Source organism: Mixophyes fleayi, chromosome 3 (genome assembly GCF_038048845.1).
Source record: "Mixophyes fleayi isolate aMixFle1 chromosome 3, aMixFle1.hap1, whole genome shotgun sequence".
Lineage (NCBI taxonomy): Eukaryota > Metazoa > Chordata > Amphibia > Anura > Limnodynastidae > Mixophyes > Mixophyes fleayi.
In genome coordinates, this window is record NC_134404.1 from 176,184,128 (window position 1) to 176,200,607 (window position 16,480).

General features: G+C 40.4%; 1 long non-coding RNA gene across 1 annotated transcript in view; it reads left to right on the forward strand.

The window, feature by feature from the left end:
- The first annotated feature begins 293 nt into the window (after positions 1–293).
- LOC142142819 (uncharacterized) overlaps positions 294–16,480 on the forward strand; it is a 281,383-nt gene continuing 265,196 nt past the window's right edge. The window contains exon 1 of the long non-coding RNA XR_012689343.1: positions 294–605. This is a non-coding gene — a long non-coding RNA (uncharacterized LOC142142819). The remainder of the gene's footprint in view (positions 606–16,480) is intronic.

Consider the following 16,480-nt stretch of genomic DNA (forward strand, 5'->3'; position numbering starts at 1 on the left):
AATTATCACTCACAAGTGGCTGAATAGGTGAATTAACAGACATTGACGCTCTTTTGAATTTGCTGCTCTTATTCTCACTAAACTTTAGTATGGTTCCTTTCTATCCCCTCCCCTGTCTCATTCTCCATAGCTAAGGTGCCTGTCTAATTAAAAAAAACACTACATCATTGTTAAATAAAACTGTACCCAGGATTACCCTAATTTCCATATGCAGATTTATCTGCACTGACAGCCCTCTCTTTCCTTTCCTTCTCCCTCTCAGTGTCTCTAACCATATCTTTGGGCATTGCATTGAGAGTGCCTCCCAATAGCTACCTTCCTAATTTTCACAATCAAATAATCTGCATTATAAAGAAAATAGATAAAAGCCTAATACATCCTAAACCTTGTTTTAACTTCTTCAGCCTCTGGAATCAGCCTGCCATGGATTTAAAGACGGAAAACATAATGCAGTGACCAACAGCTGTTTCTGATTTTGCACTACAGAGAAAGGGAAAACTCAACATGTGAAAGAAAAATGCCTTTTACTTAACATGGCAGTTGTTTTGCAGATTGTCAACATGTACAGCCCTGGACTTACTGATGTCTGGAAACTATATCCTGAGGTAAGAATATTGCATCTGATGTTTAATGTAGTGACGATCATATTCATCTCGGCATACATCTTTAGCATGTGAGCAAAATGTGTTGTCTTTTCCGACCAATAATACTGGAGCATAAACATATTGTCTGCTTACACATCACAAGGTCACAGTGGCTGCCATAGCAATTGGTTTTTATTTTGTTTGCATGAAATATAAAATATTGCATTTCTGAAGACACTTCAGTCCTTTAGAGAAAATTTTCAGCCAAATACATTTGAAGAAGCTTCATGTGTGTTTCTGCTTTCAAGTAAATATTTGAACTTTGATTAAAACAGTAGTTCTCTGTAATAAAGTAATTAATGTTACAAAATTAAGTACAGTGTTTAATTTGTCTGTTGTGAAGCAAAAGAATAAGGTAATAATTTTTATTGTACTATTCAGTCTCAAGACGTTTTCTGTGTTAATTGGGTTAAAAAAATTGCAGTACTTATTAGAAATTCTAATTTCACAATGCAGCACTGACAATACGCTCAGCCTGTGAATTATTCACATCTTTAATTTGCTCACTTAATGACAGTGTTTTGTAATCAGAGAGCAGAGCCTGCTTCCCATGCATTATGTATGACGCTCAGGACTTAAATGCAGGACATTATGAAGCTCTCAGTGGTTCAGTAATTAGTTTTCCACAAGGCGGTACTTAGATATTAAAGTACTGGAACGCATATTTCAAACAAACTGCACGCTGTAACTAATGATGTTTTATCCCTAGACAGCCTTGTTCCAATATTTTTTCTAAAGAAACACTTGTGGATTCCAGAAAATAAAGACAAGTGCAAAACGACATGTTGAAGAAATATAGTTACATATTTATTTCTATTATTACCTTTACTACACAATGAGTCTCCTTTGCTAAATATTATTTTCTTTTATGTTGCATTTCAGGGCAGTCAAATGTAAACTATCTAATGTAAGAAAGAAGTGACTAAAATATTCTAGTATCTTTTATTGTTATAATTTGTTAAAAGCGCAGAGAATCGTGGAGGTCCGAGTGTTAGTATCCCTACAATATAAGACATTTCCTTTACTGGCTCCTGAGGCTCAAGACATGGAGATCTTCTAACAGGAACTGCTCTGTGCGGAGTTACCAGCTAGAAGCTAACTGGATAAGCAGCAGGGAAACACTTTTTTAAGTGGTTTAAGACTACTTTAGGCCTTAATCTGTACCCAAGCCCCACCACTGATTACACTGCCTGGTTTTTATTATGCTCTTCAGAGGCAGAACTAGCGATCTGCTGGACCCGGTGCAGGGAATCGGGGAGGAGGGAACTGGGGCCCACAGCTCGCTAGTTACCTGTGCAGTGGGCCCCATAATCGCTATGGGTCCAGGAGCACAGCACCTGTTGCACCAATGGTAGTTCCGCCACTGATGCTCATACTTGATCACTTAATCCTATTGCCTATATTGATTGCTTTAAAGTATATATTTTGCTATATTTACATAAAAGTCATAATTATCTAGAACATTGAAAAAGATGATTGATTAAACTTTATCCGCCGTGAACAGGGAAAATTATATTTTATTGTCTGTTTTCATTAGTAAATTGTTTTTTTTATTTCTGAATACTGCTGGATTTCGTGACTTATTTTGCAGAAATATTCAGTCACAAATCAAAATGCTGTTTTCAGAATATTGTCTGTTAAGTGCTATTGGGGAGCTAGCGTAATTTTTTCATTGTTCCACATATCAATGACTATTTGTATTTTCAAGTTTTGTTGGAAGCTAATGTAATATAAAGGGGATTTTTAATAAATTTACTAAAAAAAACCCCATAAAGATTTAATATCCACTGTAGTTCCTATTTAGGTTTGACAGATTTGTTTGGAACTAATAAAATTTCTAGCACATACCAGTGCAGGTTTTTCCAGATCACAAGTGAAATAATGTGTGCCACATATGGAACTTTCAAAATGTGTCAGTTAGTAATGAATATACCTGTGCTCCAGCAAGGAGGCATGGAAAACATGCACTGTTAAGGCTCACTGAGGACTAGATTTGAGAAACCTTGCTGTAGAGAAAAAAAAAAATATAGAAAAGAAGTAATACAATAAGTAAAAGTTTTAATCCAATAAATATGGTAAATAATACAATAAATAATATAATAAACAGTTAATAATGCAGTACATAACATTATAATAAACACAATACATTAAATAACGCCCTGCTAAGGCATGAAAGAATATATTATTTTGTGTTTGCTCATATACTTTTTCTTGTAATCCTTGTTAATCCACATATGTTTAATTCTGTGAATTCATGACAGTGTTTTTATTTTTCAAAGTTGCAAGTTAAAAAAAAAAAGTAGATTGTTATACTATGGTGCCAGGACTGCTCTGACAAATTTTGATCTTGGGTCCACCTCACCTTGAGAGTTGAGTTTATCTACTTAAAGACTTCAAGAAAGGTTCATTGGTATGTAATCTATGAAGCTATGAGCAACATGGTTAATTGGATCAAATAGTTATGGGGATTAACATGAAAGAGTCCGCTTGGCTCTGTCCAACAGACTTTGATTGCAGATGAAATGTCCACCCATGGTTATTTTTCTTCTTAGTCACTATAAAATTTCTGTGGAGAGAGACATTTTTATAGTAAACTATTACAACTGTTTACTGTGATTTATTTTTCTAACAGGTGGGTAACAAGCTTTGAGCTGGGTTTTCCCCAGTTACTGCAGGTCAGAAAATAAGCTGAAGACTGTAGATAGTACTGTAAATTATACTGTACTGTAAAAACTAAATTTACAGGAACTATATTAAGTAGCAGATATGTGCATCAGTGCTGGAGTGGACAATCGTCTCGCTCAAGAAATCACAATAGCACACTATCAGCTGTATGGATAACATGCCACATGACTAGCACCATGGCTGTGACGCTTGGGACTTTGAGAGCAGCATGACTGAATGTCTGATGCCTTTTTAATTTTATGTTAATTTTTCTTAAATTTTTTTTTATGCGTCTAAAGGACTTTGAAGAAATAATAAGAAAAATAATTTTTGGATGACTACCAAAAAGGAGGAGTGAAAAAATACACGTCTTACCTGATGGCCAAAGGATTTTTAAAATTGTACGTTACAATAACTAGACTTTAAGATGAATCACAACAAACCTAATGACCCACTGAAGCATAACGCTGAAGGATTTGTGTGGGCCTTTAAAACTGTAGCAGCTGAGTTTAAAACTGTAGAGCAGTCTAATGAGACATTTAGGAGTAGCCCAAAAAGTTGGAGGCATGAGTAGCCATGACAGAAATCTTTAACATTCAGTAATGTTTGTCAAGACTTCAAAGAGCAATAAAATATGAGCAGATGAATCAGTTTTTAAAAAGTATTATCTAAGTTTTAATTAGCGATGCTCAGGCTCGTTTTTTTTTAAACTGAGCCCCCATGAACTCCACCAATCCGAGTACCGAATCGTCTCGGCTCGGTACTTTCCCATGTTCTGGAAAATGTCATTGGCGCATTGTCGGAGCTTGCGAGTTTTGGATTCCATAAGTACCTCCCCATACAGAGATCCGGTGCCATTTCTCAGACAGACACAGGAGGGGTAGTTGCATTCTTGTCAGTCTTCAGTGCCATTGCTCACTGTCATTGCTCACACAGAAACAGGAGTAGCAGACAGTGTTCTTGTCATTCTCCAGTCTCCAGTGCCATTGGTAACACAAAAACAGGGGTATTGGAAAGGGGAAAAGACCAGGAATATGTAGTTGGGGCACTCATATGGTTAAACTCTTCACAATCTGCGTATAAACTTGATAGAAATTCAAAACTTTATAAATTCCACAGTACATAAGGTCATGATCAAAACAAAATTCAATTTTATTAGCAAAATAATAAAAAAAATGTGTAGTGCTGAAGTAACAGAACTGAAAGTATAATTGATTGTTAAAACTGCAGTTAAACACTGCATGTCACCATGCTGTATAAAAAAGTGCTCCTAAGAATAGATGCTAAATTACTCCTATCTAACGTATAGCCTGTTCTCTGATTCTCAACACTACCAAAAGATCTATCTAAATTAGGTCACTATGAACAACTGAAGCTCTAATAACAAAGTGCTTTATTGGACTCTGAAAGAGATTATGATCTTCATTCTTATAGTATGATAAATGGTAATGCGGATGATCCCAAATAGCCCCTACAGAGCAGTGCCATGGTGGACATAAAATACTGCTTAGAACTGCACAATTCACTAAGTTACCCTAATATGTAACTATGAATAGGAATAGGTATTTGGTGATGATGATTTGGTGAGGACCACTACTGTCCACTGCTCCGCGGGGAGTTCAATACCCCATATCCTAATAACGAGTGAGAACTACTATTGTCTAGTGCTCTGTGGGGAGTTCAAGATCCCATATCCTAACAGCGAAACAATACAGAATTATAATTATACTTTCATGTAATTGCCGGTAATGGCCTTCCTTGTTGAATTTATAGTTCATTTTATCTCAGAGTTGTCACGATTTTTGGGCAATTCTTTTAGACCAGACCAAATGTCAAAATGTTTTGCAGACTCATCTGCATCACCACTGGCTGTCTTGGGAAAAGTAAGGTTTTTCCCAGCAGCAGTTGCCAGAGAAACTGTAGGAAAAGATGTCGTCATGTCATGTACCACTTGAGCTGTCAGCTTGCTTACCAGAAGCTCATTGCATCTCTTGAGATCTGGGTCAGTTGGAAAGAAAGAAAAGACCTAAACCTAGGATCAAGCACAGTTGCCAAAATGTAGTGATCCAATTTTAAGATTTTGGTAACTCTTGAATTCCGGCGAAGAGAATAAAGTACTTGCTCTACAACTTCAACATACTTAACGGAATTGCTTTGTTTCATGTTCTCCTTCAAGCTGCTTTTCCAAAAGTCTAATTAGGGGAATTACTTGACTCAAGCTAGCAGTGTCTGAACTCACTTCACAGATGAATGCTTCTAGTGATTTCAACACCTTGTACAACACGGAATGTATTCTCCACTGTGCTGTACTAAAGTACATTCGCCCTCAAATTCTATTCTTGCAACTGCTGCAATCTCCTGCATGCTGTTACAGAATGCTGAAAATGACCCAAAATATTTTGGGACACAGACAGCATCCCCTGCATGTCACTGTTATTTTTCAAAAAGCTCTGTACCACCAAGTTGATTGTGTGAACAAAACAGGGAATGCGATGGAATTCCCCCCGCTGCAATGCTCTAACAATATTGACGTTATCAGAAATCACATATCCTCAGGAGAGTCCAAGCAGGATAGGCCATGTTGCAATGACATCCCTTACTTTTTCAAACAGGTTGTCAGCGGTATGCCTCTTAGGGAGGTGATACACAGAGTAACCTGCCTCTGAAAGATCTGGCATTGTTTGTTAGATGCTGCTGCTGTTCCTGCTGCTGAAGGTGATTCACCAACCCAGTGAGCTGTCACAGTCATATAATCTTTAGTTTTCCCAGTTCGGCTTGTCCATATATCTGTAGTTAAGTGTACAGTGGGTAGATTCGCATTTTGTAGCCCAATAATTATACTCTTGGTACAGGTGAGGAATTGCTTGTCTAGTAAAATGGTGTCAAGATGGAATTTGGTAATGGGAACACAGGACCTCAATTAACTGTCTAAAACCTGCTGCATTAATAGTGGATATTGGACACAGATCTTCTACTGGCATAGTCGCCATGGTGCCTGTGATCCGCTGTGCGACTGGGTGACAGCTTTCATACTTGCTTAATCTTGCAAAGGATTGTTTAACAGTCAATTGTTGTAAACTACTAGTAGTCTTTTTCTTGTTCTGCTTCTGGGTTGAAGATCCACCCCCAGCAACAGGAGCAGCAGCAGCAGGCCTCTTCTGAGGAATTCTGGATACGGGAGGAGTCACCTAGCCTTAGCAACTTGGATGCAGGACTAATTCCGATCACTAGTGAGGATATTGATGATGATGAAGGTGTTGGGGGTGTAGATTGCAGGCGCTGAGATCTAGCTGAGAGAAGGGAGTTAGCTGATGCCTGACTGCTTGTTGTTATTTGTTAGCCTAAGTTTCTGACTTTCCCAAGAGCTTGCCATGAACTCGCTTCAAATGGCTATGATCTTGCTTCAAATGATGTAACATGGATAAGGTTTCTAGATGGTTAAGGTCCCTACCTCTACTGACTGTGGCTTTACAAACGATACAAATGGCTAGACAACTGTTGTCAGGATTTGGGTAAAAATAATTCCACACATAAGAGGTAGACTTTTTGGTCTTATGCCCAGGCATGACAATGGGCTTCTTGCTATCACTGTCAACAACTGCTTCCACCGGTACAGGACTAACACAAACAATATCATCGTCATCCTCATTAGCGCCGTCATCAGCTACAGAAATTTAAGATCCAACATTAGGGTGGGAGGGAGGACGCAAGGACAATTCCATCTTGCACTACGTTTCTTTTCTACCACTACTGTGTGGCATTGTTTCCTAGATGTGCTATGAACCGTGTGTTTGTGCCGTTGCTCTGTCGATTAAATTGCAGCATCTACATGAAGAATACAATTTGCCCAGCCACAAACTGATAGCAAGAGGTGGTAACAAGGTGGAATTCCACCCTTTATATGCTTCAGAGGATGGAAGAACAGCGAAAAGCCATCAGTCTTAGAATTTATTGGTTTGTTAAACTGTACCTGCTACCCCTCCTGTTTCTGTGTGAGTTTGCTAAACCTTTTTAACATAATTCTCTAGGATAATTCCATCTTGCACTGTTTGACATTTTGGCCTTGGTCTATCAGCTTGTGTAACAGTCGACAATTTAGGTCTCAATAGTATTATTAGGGCCCCAATTCAGATGGTGGATAGTATGATTAGGGAGACTATTCAGATGTGGCCAGTATTATTGTAGGGCGACGGATATGGTTAAGGACAGGTCTAGTGACAGGTGTAGGGACAGGTCTAGGTTTAGGGACAGGGATAGGAACATGGTTAGAGTTAGGGATAATACTGTCTACATTTGAATTGTCAACCTAATACAATTGATGTCATGTCCTAATAATACTGTCAATGTCATTATATTGTCGACTTTATAACCTTGTCTACTTTGCTGCCCATCAATCATAGTATGTCAATTCACCATCTTGCACCACTTTTCTTTTCAGCTACCGCTGTGTGGTACTTTTTTCTAGATATCCTATAAACTGCAGTGTGCTTTGCAAAACTTAGCTTTCACAAAAAGACCCATTGGTGAGTGAGAACAACATTTTGACATATGGGGGTAAATGTATCAAGCTGAGAGTTTTCCGGCGAGTTTGAAAAGTGGAGATGTTGCCTATAGCAACCAATCAGATTCTAGCTGTCATTTTGTAGAATGTATTTAATAAATGATAGCTAGAATCTCATTGGTTTTTCAAACCCGCCGAAAAACTCTCAGCTTGATACATTTACCCCATGGTCTGGTCTAAAAGAATTGCCCAAAACTCGTGACACCTCTACCGTAACTCCACTAGATTCTACTATCAACATCCAAATAATGGTGGAGGATTATTTTAATGACAGCATACAAATAGACATGTCAGACAGTCCCTTTACATACTGGGAGGAAAAAAAGGCAATTTGGAGACCCATGTACCAACTTGTTTTGTAATAACTAAGCTGCCCACCCTGCAGTGTGTACCCAGAAAGAGTTTTCAGCACAGCTGGGTAGAAACCTTGTCAGTGATCAGCATAGGAGGCTACTTCTTAAAAATGTGGAAAAGATGATGTTCATCAAAATGAACTACAAATTTCATGAGGAAGGCCTTTACCGCCAATTACATCAAAGTACAGAGACTTCTGTAATGGTGGATTTCAGCAGGGATAAATTAATATTGTGTGAGTATGATGTACACAGCGATGAGGGAGAGGGTTAGGATGATGACAACAACATCTTGCCACTGTAGAGTTCATTGACAGCACTGTTGGGCTTAAGGCAGGTAAGGTACTGATAGTTTGTTTTGTGAGGGCCCAAACAAACCAAGCAGTTCAGCCACAAAAGTGACAATCTTTGTCGCTGAACTGCTTGGTTTGTTAAACTGTACATGTACTTTTTAATATCCAACATAAGGGTGGGTGGGATGGCCCAAGGACAATTTTATCTTGCACACCTTTTCTGCCATAGCTGTGTGGCAATGTTTTCTGCCACTTCTGTGTGACAATGTTACTTAGATGTGCTATGAACTAGAGATGAGCGCACTCGGATTTCGTGAATCCGAGCCCACCCGAACGTTGCCGATCCGAGTCGGATCCGAGACAGATCCGGGTGTTGGCGCCAAATGAAAACCTGATACCGAGGCTCGGAGTCATAATCCCGCTGTCGGATCTCACGATACTCGGATACTATAAATTCCCCGCTAGTCGCCGCCATCTTCACTCGGGTATTGATCAGGGTAGAGGGAGGGTGTGTTAGGTGGTCCTCTGTCCTGGTAGATCTCGTGCTGTGCTGTTTAGTTCTGTGCTGTGCTGTGCTGTGTTCTGCAGTATCAGTCCAGTGGTGCTGTGTGCTGTGCTCTGTCCTTCTGAGTTCTGTGGTGCTGCTGGGTCCTGTGCTGTGTCCTGTTCAGTCCAGTGGTGCTGTGTCCTGTGCTCTGTGCTTCTAAGGGCATAGTTATTTCCCCATTATTCCCAAGTGTTTAAAAAATTAAAAAAAACTTATAAAAAAAATAAAAAATTAATTACAACAAAATTTGCAAAACCAATCCTGCAGTATAAGCCCATTGGTACTGCAATATTACCAAGTTCACACATTCAGCAGTAAAAGTCCAGTGGTACTGCAATATTACAAAGTTCACACATTCTGCAGTATCAGTCCAGTGGTGCTGTGTCCTGTGCTCTGTCCTTCTGAGTTTAGTGGTGCTTCTGGGTCCTGTGCTGTGTCCTGTTCAGTCCAGTGGTGCTGTGTCCTGTGCTCTGTGCTTCTAAGGGCATAGTTATTTCCCCAATATTCCCCAATGTTTAAAAAATTAAAAAAAACTTATACATTTTTTTTTTTTAAAAAAAAAGAAAATAATTATTACAAAATTTGCAAAACCAATCCAGCAGTATAAGTCCATTGGTACTACAATATTACCAAGTTCACACATTCTGCAGTATCTTGTGCTACATATAATGGAGACCAAAAATTTGGAGGATAAAGTAGGGAAAGATCAAGACCCACTTCCTCCTAATGCTGAAGCTGCTGCCACTAGTCATGACATAGACGATGAAATGCCATCAACGTCGTCTTCCAAGCCCGATGCCCAATCTCCTAGTACAGGGCATGTAAAATCCAAAAAGCCCAAGTTAAGTAAAAGTAGCAAAAAGAGAAACTTAAAATCATCTGAGGAGAAACGTAAAGTTGCCAATATGCCATTTACGACACGGAGTGGCAAGGAACGGCTCAGGCCCTGGCCCGTGTTCATGACTAGTGGTTCAGCTTCACCCAAGGATCTTAGCCCTCCTCCTCCTCCCCCCCACTACAAAAAATTGAAGAGAGTTATGCTGTCAGCAACAAAACAGCAAACAACTCTGCCTTCTAAAGAGAAATTATCACAAATCCCCAAGACGAGTCCAAGGGTGTTGGTGGTTGTCAAGCCTGACCTTCCCATCACTGTACGGGAAGAGGTGGCTCGGGAGGAGGCTATTGATGATGTAGCTGGCGCTGTGGAGGAACTTGATGATGAGGATAATGATGTGGTTATTGAAAATGAGGCACCAGGGGGGGAAACAGCTGATGTTAATGGGATGAAAAAGCCCATCGTTATGCCTGGTCAGAAGACCAAAAAATACACCTCTTCGGTCTGGAGTTATTTTTATCCAAATCCAGACAACCAATGTATGGCCATATGTAGCTTATGTAAAGCTCAAATAAGCAGGGGTAAGGATCTTGCCCACCTAGGGACATCCTCCCTTATACGTCACCTGAATAACCTTCATAGTTCAGTGGTTAGTTCAGGAACTGGGGCTAGGACTGTCATCGGTACAGGGACACCTAAATCCCGTGGTCCAGTTGGATACACACCAGCAACACCCTCCTCGTCAACTTCCTCCACGATCTCCATCAGATTCAGTCCTGCAGCCCAAGTCAGCAGCCAGACTGAGCCCTCTTCAATACGGGATTCATCCGAGGAATCCTGCAGCGGTACGCCTACTACTGCCACTGCTGCTGTTGCTGCTGTTAGTCGGTCATCTTCCCAGAGGGGAAGTCGTAAGACCGCTAAGTCTTTCACAAAACAATTGACCGTCCAACAGTCGTTTGCCATGACCACAAAATACGATAGTAGTCACCCTATTGCAAAGCGTATAACTGCGGCTGTAACTGCAATGTTGGTGTTAGACGTGCGCCCGGTGTCCGCCATCAGTGGAGTAGGATTTAGAGGGTTGATGGAGGTATTGTGTCCCCGGTACCAAATCCCTTAGAGATTCCACTTCACTAGGCAGGCGATACCAAAAATGTACAGAGAAGTACGATCAAGTGTCCTCAGTGCTCTAAAAAATGCGGTTGTACCCACTGTCCACTTAACCACGGACCTGTGGACAAGTGGTTCTGGGCAAACGAAGGACTATATGACTGTGACAGCCCACTGGGTAGATGCATCCCCTTCCGCAGCAACAGCTGCATCAGTAGCAGCATCTACAAAATGGCTGCTCGTGCAAAGGCAGGCAACATTGTGTATTACAGGCTTTAATAAGAGGCACAATGCTGACTAGATATTAGAGAAACTGAGGGAAATTATCTCCCAGTGGCTTACCCCACTTAGACTCTCATGGGGATTTGTGGTGTCAGACAATGCCAGTAATATTGTGCGGGCATTAAATATGGGCAATTTCCAGCACGTTCCATGTTTTGCCCACACCATTAATTTGGTGGTGCAGCATTACCTCAAGAGTGACAGGGGTGTGCAGGAGATGCTTGCGGTGGCGCGCAAAATTGCTGGACACTTTCGGCATTCAGCCAGTGCCTACCGCAGACTAGAGGCACATCAAAAAAGCATGAACCTGCCCTGCCATCACCTCAAACAAGAGGTTGTGACGCACTGGAACTCCACCCTCTATATGCTGCAGAGGATGGAGGAGCAGCAAAAGGCCATTCAGGCCTACACAGCCACCTACGACATAGGCAAAGGAGTGGGGATGCGCCTGAGTCAAGCGCAGTGGAGACTGATTTCCGTGTTGTGCAAGGTTCTCCAGCCGTTTGAACTTGCCACACGAGAAGTCAGTTCCGACACTGCCAGCTTGAGTCAGGTCATTCCCCTGATCAGGCTGTTGCAGAAGCAGCTGGAGAAAGTGAGGGAGGAGCTGGTAAAGCATTGCAATTCCACCAAGCATGTAGCTCTTGTGGATGTAGCCCTTCGTACGCTTTTCCAGAATCCGAGGGTGGTCACTCTTTTAAAGTCAGAAGAATACATTCTGGCCACATTGCTCGATCCTCGGTTTAAAGCGTATGTTGTGTCTCTGTTTCCGGCGGACACAAGTCTACAGCGGTGCAAAGACCTGCTGGTCAGGAGATTGTCCTCTGAAGAGGACCGTGACATGCCAACAGCTCCACCCTCATTTTCTTCCACATCTATGGCTGCGAGGGAAAAGCTCAGTTTTCCTAAAAGAGCCGCTGGCGGGGATGCTGATAACATCTGGTCCGGACTGAAGGACCTGCCAACCATTGCAGACATGTCTACTGTCGCTGCATTGGATGCTGTCCCAATTGAAAAAATGGTGGAGGATTATTTTGCTGACACCATCCAAATAGACATGTCAGACAGTCCATATTGTTACTGGCAAAAAAAAAAAGGCAGTTTGGAAGCCCCTGTACAAACTGGCTCTATTTTACCTGAGTTGTCCCCCCTCCAGTGTGTACTCGGAAAGAGTTTTTAGTGCAGCGGGGAACCTGGTCAGTGAGCGGCGAAGGAGGTTGCTTCCTCACAACGTTGAAAAAATGATGTTTATAAAAATGAATAATCAATTCCTCAATGAAGTACAGCACTGCCCTCCAGATAGTACAGAGGGACCTGTGGTTGTGGAGTCCAGCGGGGACGAATTGATAATGTGTGAGGAGGAGGAAGTACACACTGTAGGGGGAGAGGAATCAGAGGTTGAGGATGAGGCAACATCTTTCCTCAGTAGAGCCTGTTTAGTTTATACATGGAGAGATGAATTGTTTTTTTGGTGTGGGGGCCCAAACAAACCAATCATTTCAGCCACAGTTGTTTGGTAGGCCCTGTCACTGAAATGATTGGTTTGTTAAAGTGTGCATGTCCTATTTCAACAACATAAGGGTGGGTGGGAGGGCCCAAGGACAATTCCATCTTGCAACTCTTTTTTTGGCATTATGTGACCATTTAACAGTCGTTTGCCATGTTCAAAAAGTAAAACAAAATGTCAACAAATTCAAAAAATTAAACCAAAAGTAAAATGCCCTGTCATTATTTAAAACAAGAGGTATTGACGTGCTAGAATTACTGTAGTGTTTATATGTTATAAACACTACACTTGGAAGTTGGAGGAGGTATTGTGGCCCCGGTACCAAATTTAGTACCAGGGCCACTCCACTATGCAGTCCAGATAGAGGTGTATCAGATATTAAACCACGTTGACTGTTGCTGCAAAATTTTTAAATAATATTGTGGGGAACACTACACTATGCAGTCCATAAACATTTTTGGTGGAATTCAGACTCGTGGAGGGTTTTTTAATTATATTGTGGCCCCGGTAAAAAATTGTGTACCGGGGCCACCCCACTACGCAGTCAAGAAACTTTTTTTTTGGAATTCAGACCTGTGGAGGGTTTTTTAATTATATTGTAATGACCACTCCTCTATGCAGTGCAGATACATTTTTTGGTGCGATTCAGACCAGGTGATGGTTTTCTTATTATATTGTGGTGACCACTCCTCTACGCAGTCCAGGTACAATTTTTGGTGTAATTAACACCAGTTGATGGTTTTCTTATTATATTGTGGTGACCACTCCTCTACGCAATCCAGGTACATTTTTTGGTGCGATTCAGACCAGTTGATGGTTTTCTTATTATATTGTGGTGACCACTCCTCTACGCAGTCCAGGTACAATTTTTGGTGTAATTAACACCAGTTGATGGTTTTCTTATTATATTGTGGTGACCACTCCTCTACGCAGTCCAGGTCCATTTTTTGGTGCGATTCAGACCAGTTGATGGTTTTTAAATTATATTGTGGTGACCACTCCTCTACGCAGTCCAGGTACATTTTTTGGTGCGATTCAGACCAGTTGAGGGTTTTTAAATTATATTGTGGTGACCACTCCTCTACGCAGTCCAGGTACATTTTTTGGTGCGATTCAGACCAGTTGATGGTTTTCTTATTATATTGTGGTGACCACTCCTCTACGCAGTCCAGATACATTTTTTGGTGCGATTCAGACCAGTTGAGGGTTCTTAAATTATATTGTGGTGACCACTCCTCTACGCAGTCCAGGTACATTTTTTGGTGCGATTCAGACCAGTTGAGAGTTTTTAAATTATATTGTGGTGACCACTCCTCTACGCAGTCCAGGTACATTTTTTGGTGCGATTCAGACCAGTTGATGGTTTTCTTATTATATTTTGGTGACCACTCCTATACGCAGTCCAAGTACAATTTTTGGTATAATTAAGACCAGTTGATGGTTTTCTTATTATATTGTGGGGACCACTCCTCTACGCAGTCCAGAAAGATACCTCGTTGCAACGTTTTGGACTAATAACAATATTGTGAGGTGTTCAGAATACACTGTAAATTAGTGGAAATGATTGTTATTGAATGTTATTGAGGTTAATAATAGCGTAGGAGTGAAAATAAGCCCAAAAACTTGATTTTTGAACTTTTTATGCTTTTTTCAAAAAAAATCCAAATCCAAAACCTTAAATCCGAACCAACACCTTTCGGCAGGTGTTTTGCGAAACAAATCCAAACCCAAAACCTCAAGAAAATCCGAATCCAAAACACAAAACACGAGACACCAAAAGTTGCCGGTGCACATCCCTGCTATGAACTGCTATGTGTTTGTGCCGTTGCTCTGTCGCTTAGTATCCAGCCAGTTTGCTGCACTTTTTGGCTGAATGTGGATGAGAACAATATTGTGACTTTTGAGGTGGTCAAAATTGACTGGAAATGACTGGACATTAGTATTATTGAGGTTAATAATAATGTAGGAACAAAAAAAAGAGCCAAATTATATGATTTTAGCATATTTTAGCAATTTTTTAAAAAAATACAGATCCAAAACCAAAACCAAAATATGTGAGGGCGGTTTTGCCAAAAACAAAACCAAAACATGAACTTAATAGAGATTCAAAACCAAAACACGGGGTCAGTGAACATCTCTATTTTTAACTAAGTGTCTAGTATAGTCACAGAAAACTAGGCAATCTATTAAATAAATTAAATACAATTTTGTTAGCAGATGTGAAATTAAATTATAAACAATGTTTTAGGAATACATTTACAGTTTGCAAACCTTTTAACTTTGCAGTGATGGTTTACAATTGAATTATATGGTAAATTTTATTTATGAGATTATATTTCAATGCTAGACTTGAAGGATGCATCAAAGCAGGATGGGTGTTTGAAAAAGAATTTTTTTTTTTTTTTTATTATTTGTTTTAGGATTGCAACAGCATCCCAAACATTTACAACATTCTTTACAGGCTGCACATACAGTATTATATAAGATTAAGTCTTGGTAATGTGAATGAGAAAAATGTCATTTTCAATTTGGATTCAAATGAGAGAACGCACTGTGGTCATTCTTCCAAATAAGATCTCGTATGGGGAGATGTTCAAAGGTCCTCTGGGTGTCACTCTAATTGAATGTAGCACTATGGGCAATGCCTCAGGCCATAGTAACCTGGTTTCTTTGCATATTTTTGAGAGTTTGCTTTTAATTGACCCATTGTATCTTTCTACTTTTCCACTACTCTGTGGATGGTATGGTGTGTGGAGTTGTTGAACAATTCCCATTAATTCACACATTTTCTGGAACACTAGTCCTGTGAAATGAGGGCCTTGGTCTGAGGATATGATGTAAGGTATACCATACCTACATACAAACTCCTGTACTAATTTCTTTGCCGTAATTGAAGCTGTGTTACTTGCAACTGCATAACCTTCAACTCAACCGTTAAATTGATCTACACAAATTAACACATATTGCAACATCCTAACTTTTGGAAGTTGAATAAAATCTATCTGCAAGATTTGAAAAGGACCGTCAGTTTGTGGAAGATGTGAAGGTATTGTTTTTACTGTTCTTCCTGCATTACTTTTTAAACAAATAATGCAAGATGCACAATACTTGGCTGCTACTAGTGTAAATCCAGACGCATGCCAATATGTCTGAATCAGACCAATCATGGCCATCTTATCTGCATGGGTCAATCCATGAGACATTTGTGACAATACGGGCAAGAGTGTTCTGGAGACGACAGGCTTACCTTCCTTGCTGCGCCACATGCCAAGCTCATCTTGTGAGCATCCTACATCTTCCCACTTGGCATTTTCCTGTGAATCACAAACTTTCTGCATATCTATTAGTGTTTGTACATCAGGTAAACATACAACATTCTGTAGTGTACATGTTTGTTCTGTCTCAGTTCGCATTTGTGAAGCAGCCTTGGCCGCAATGTCTGCTCTATGGTTACCGTTGGTAACTTCAGCATGTCCTGTCATATGTGCTTGACAATTTGCAAGGGTAACTGTATGGCTTCTATCAACTCTTTTACTGCCTCTACATGCGCAATGGGTGAACCCGTTGCAGTTAAAAAGTCTCTTTGTTTCCAGATTTCTCCAAAATCATGACATACGCTAAATGCATAACGGGAGTTTGTGTATATGTTAACACTTATATTTTCTGCTAGCTGACATGCTT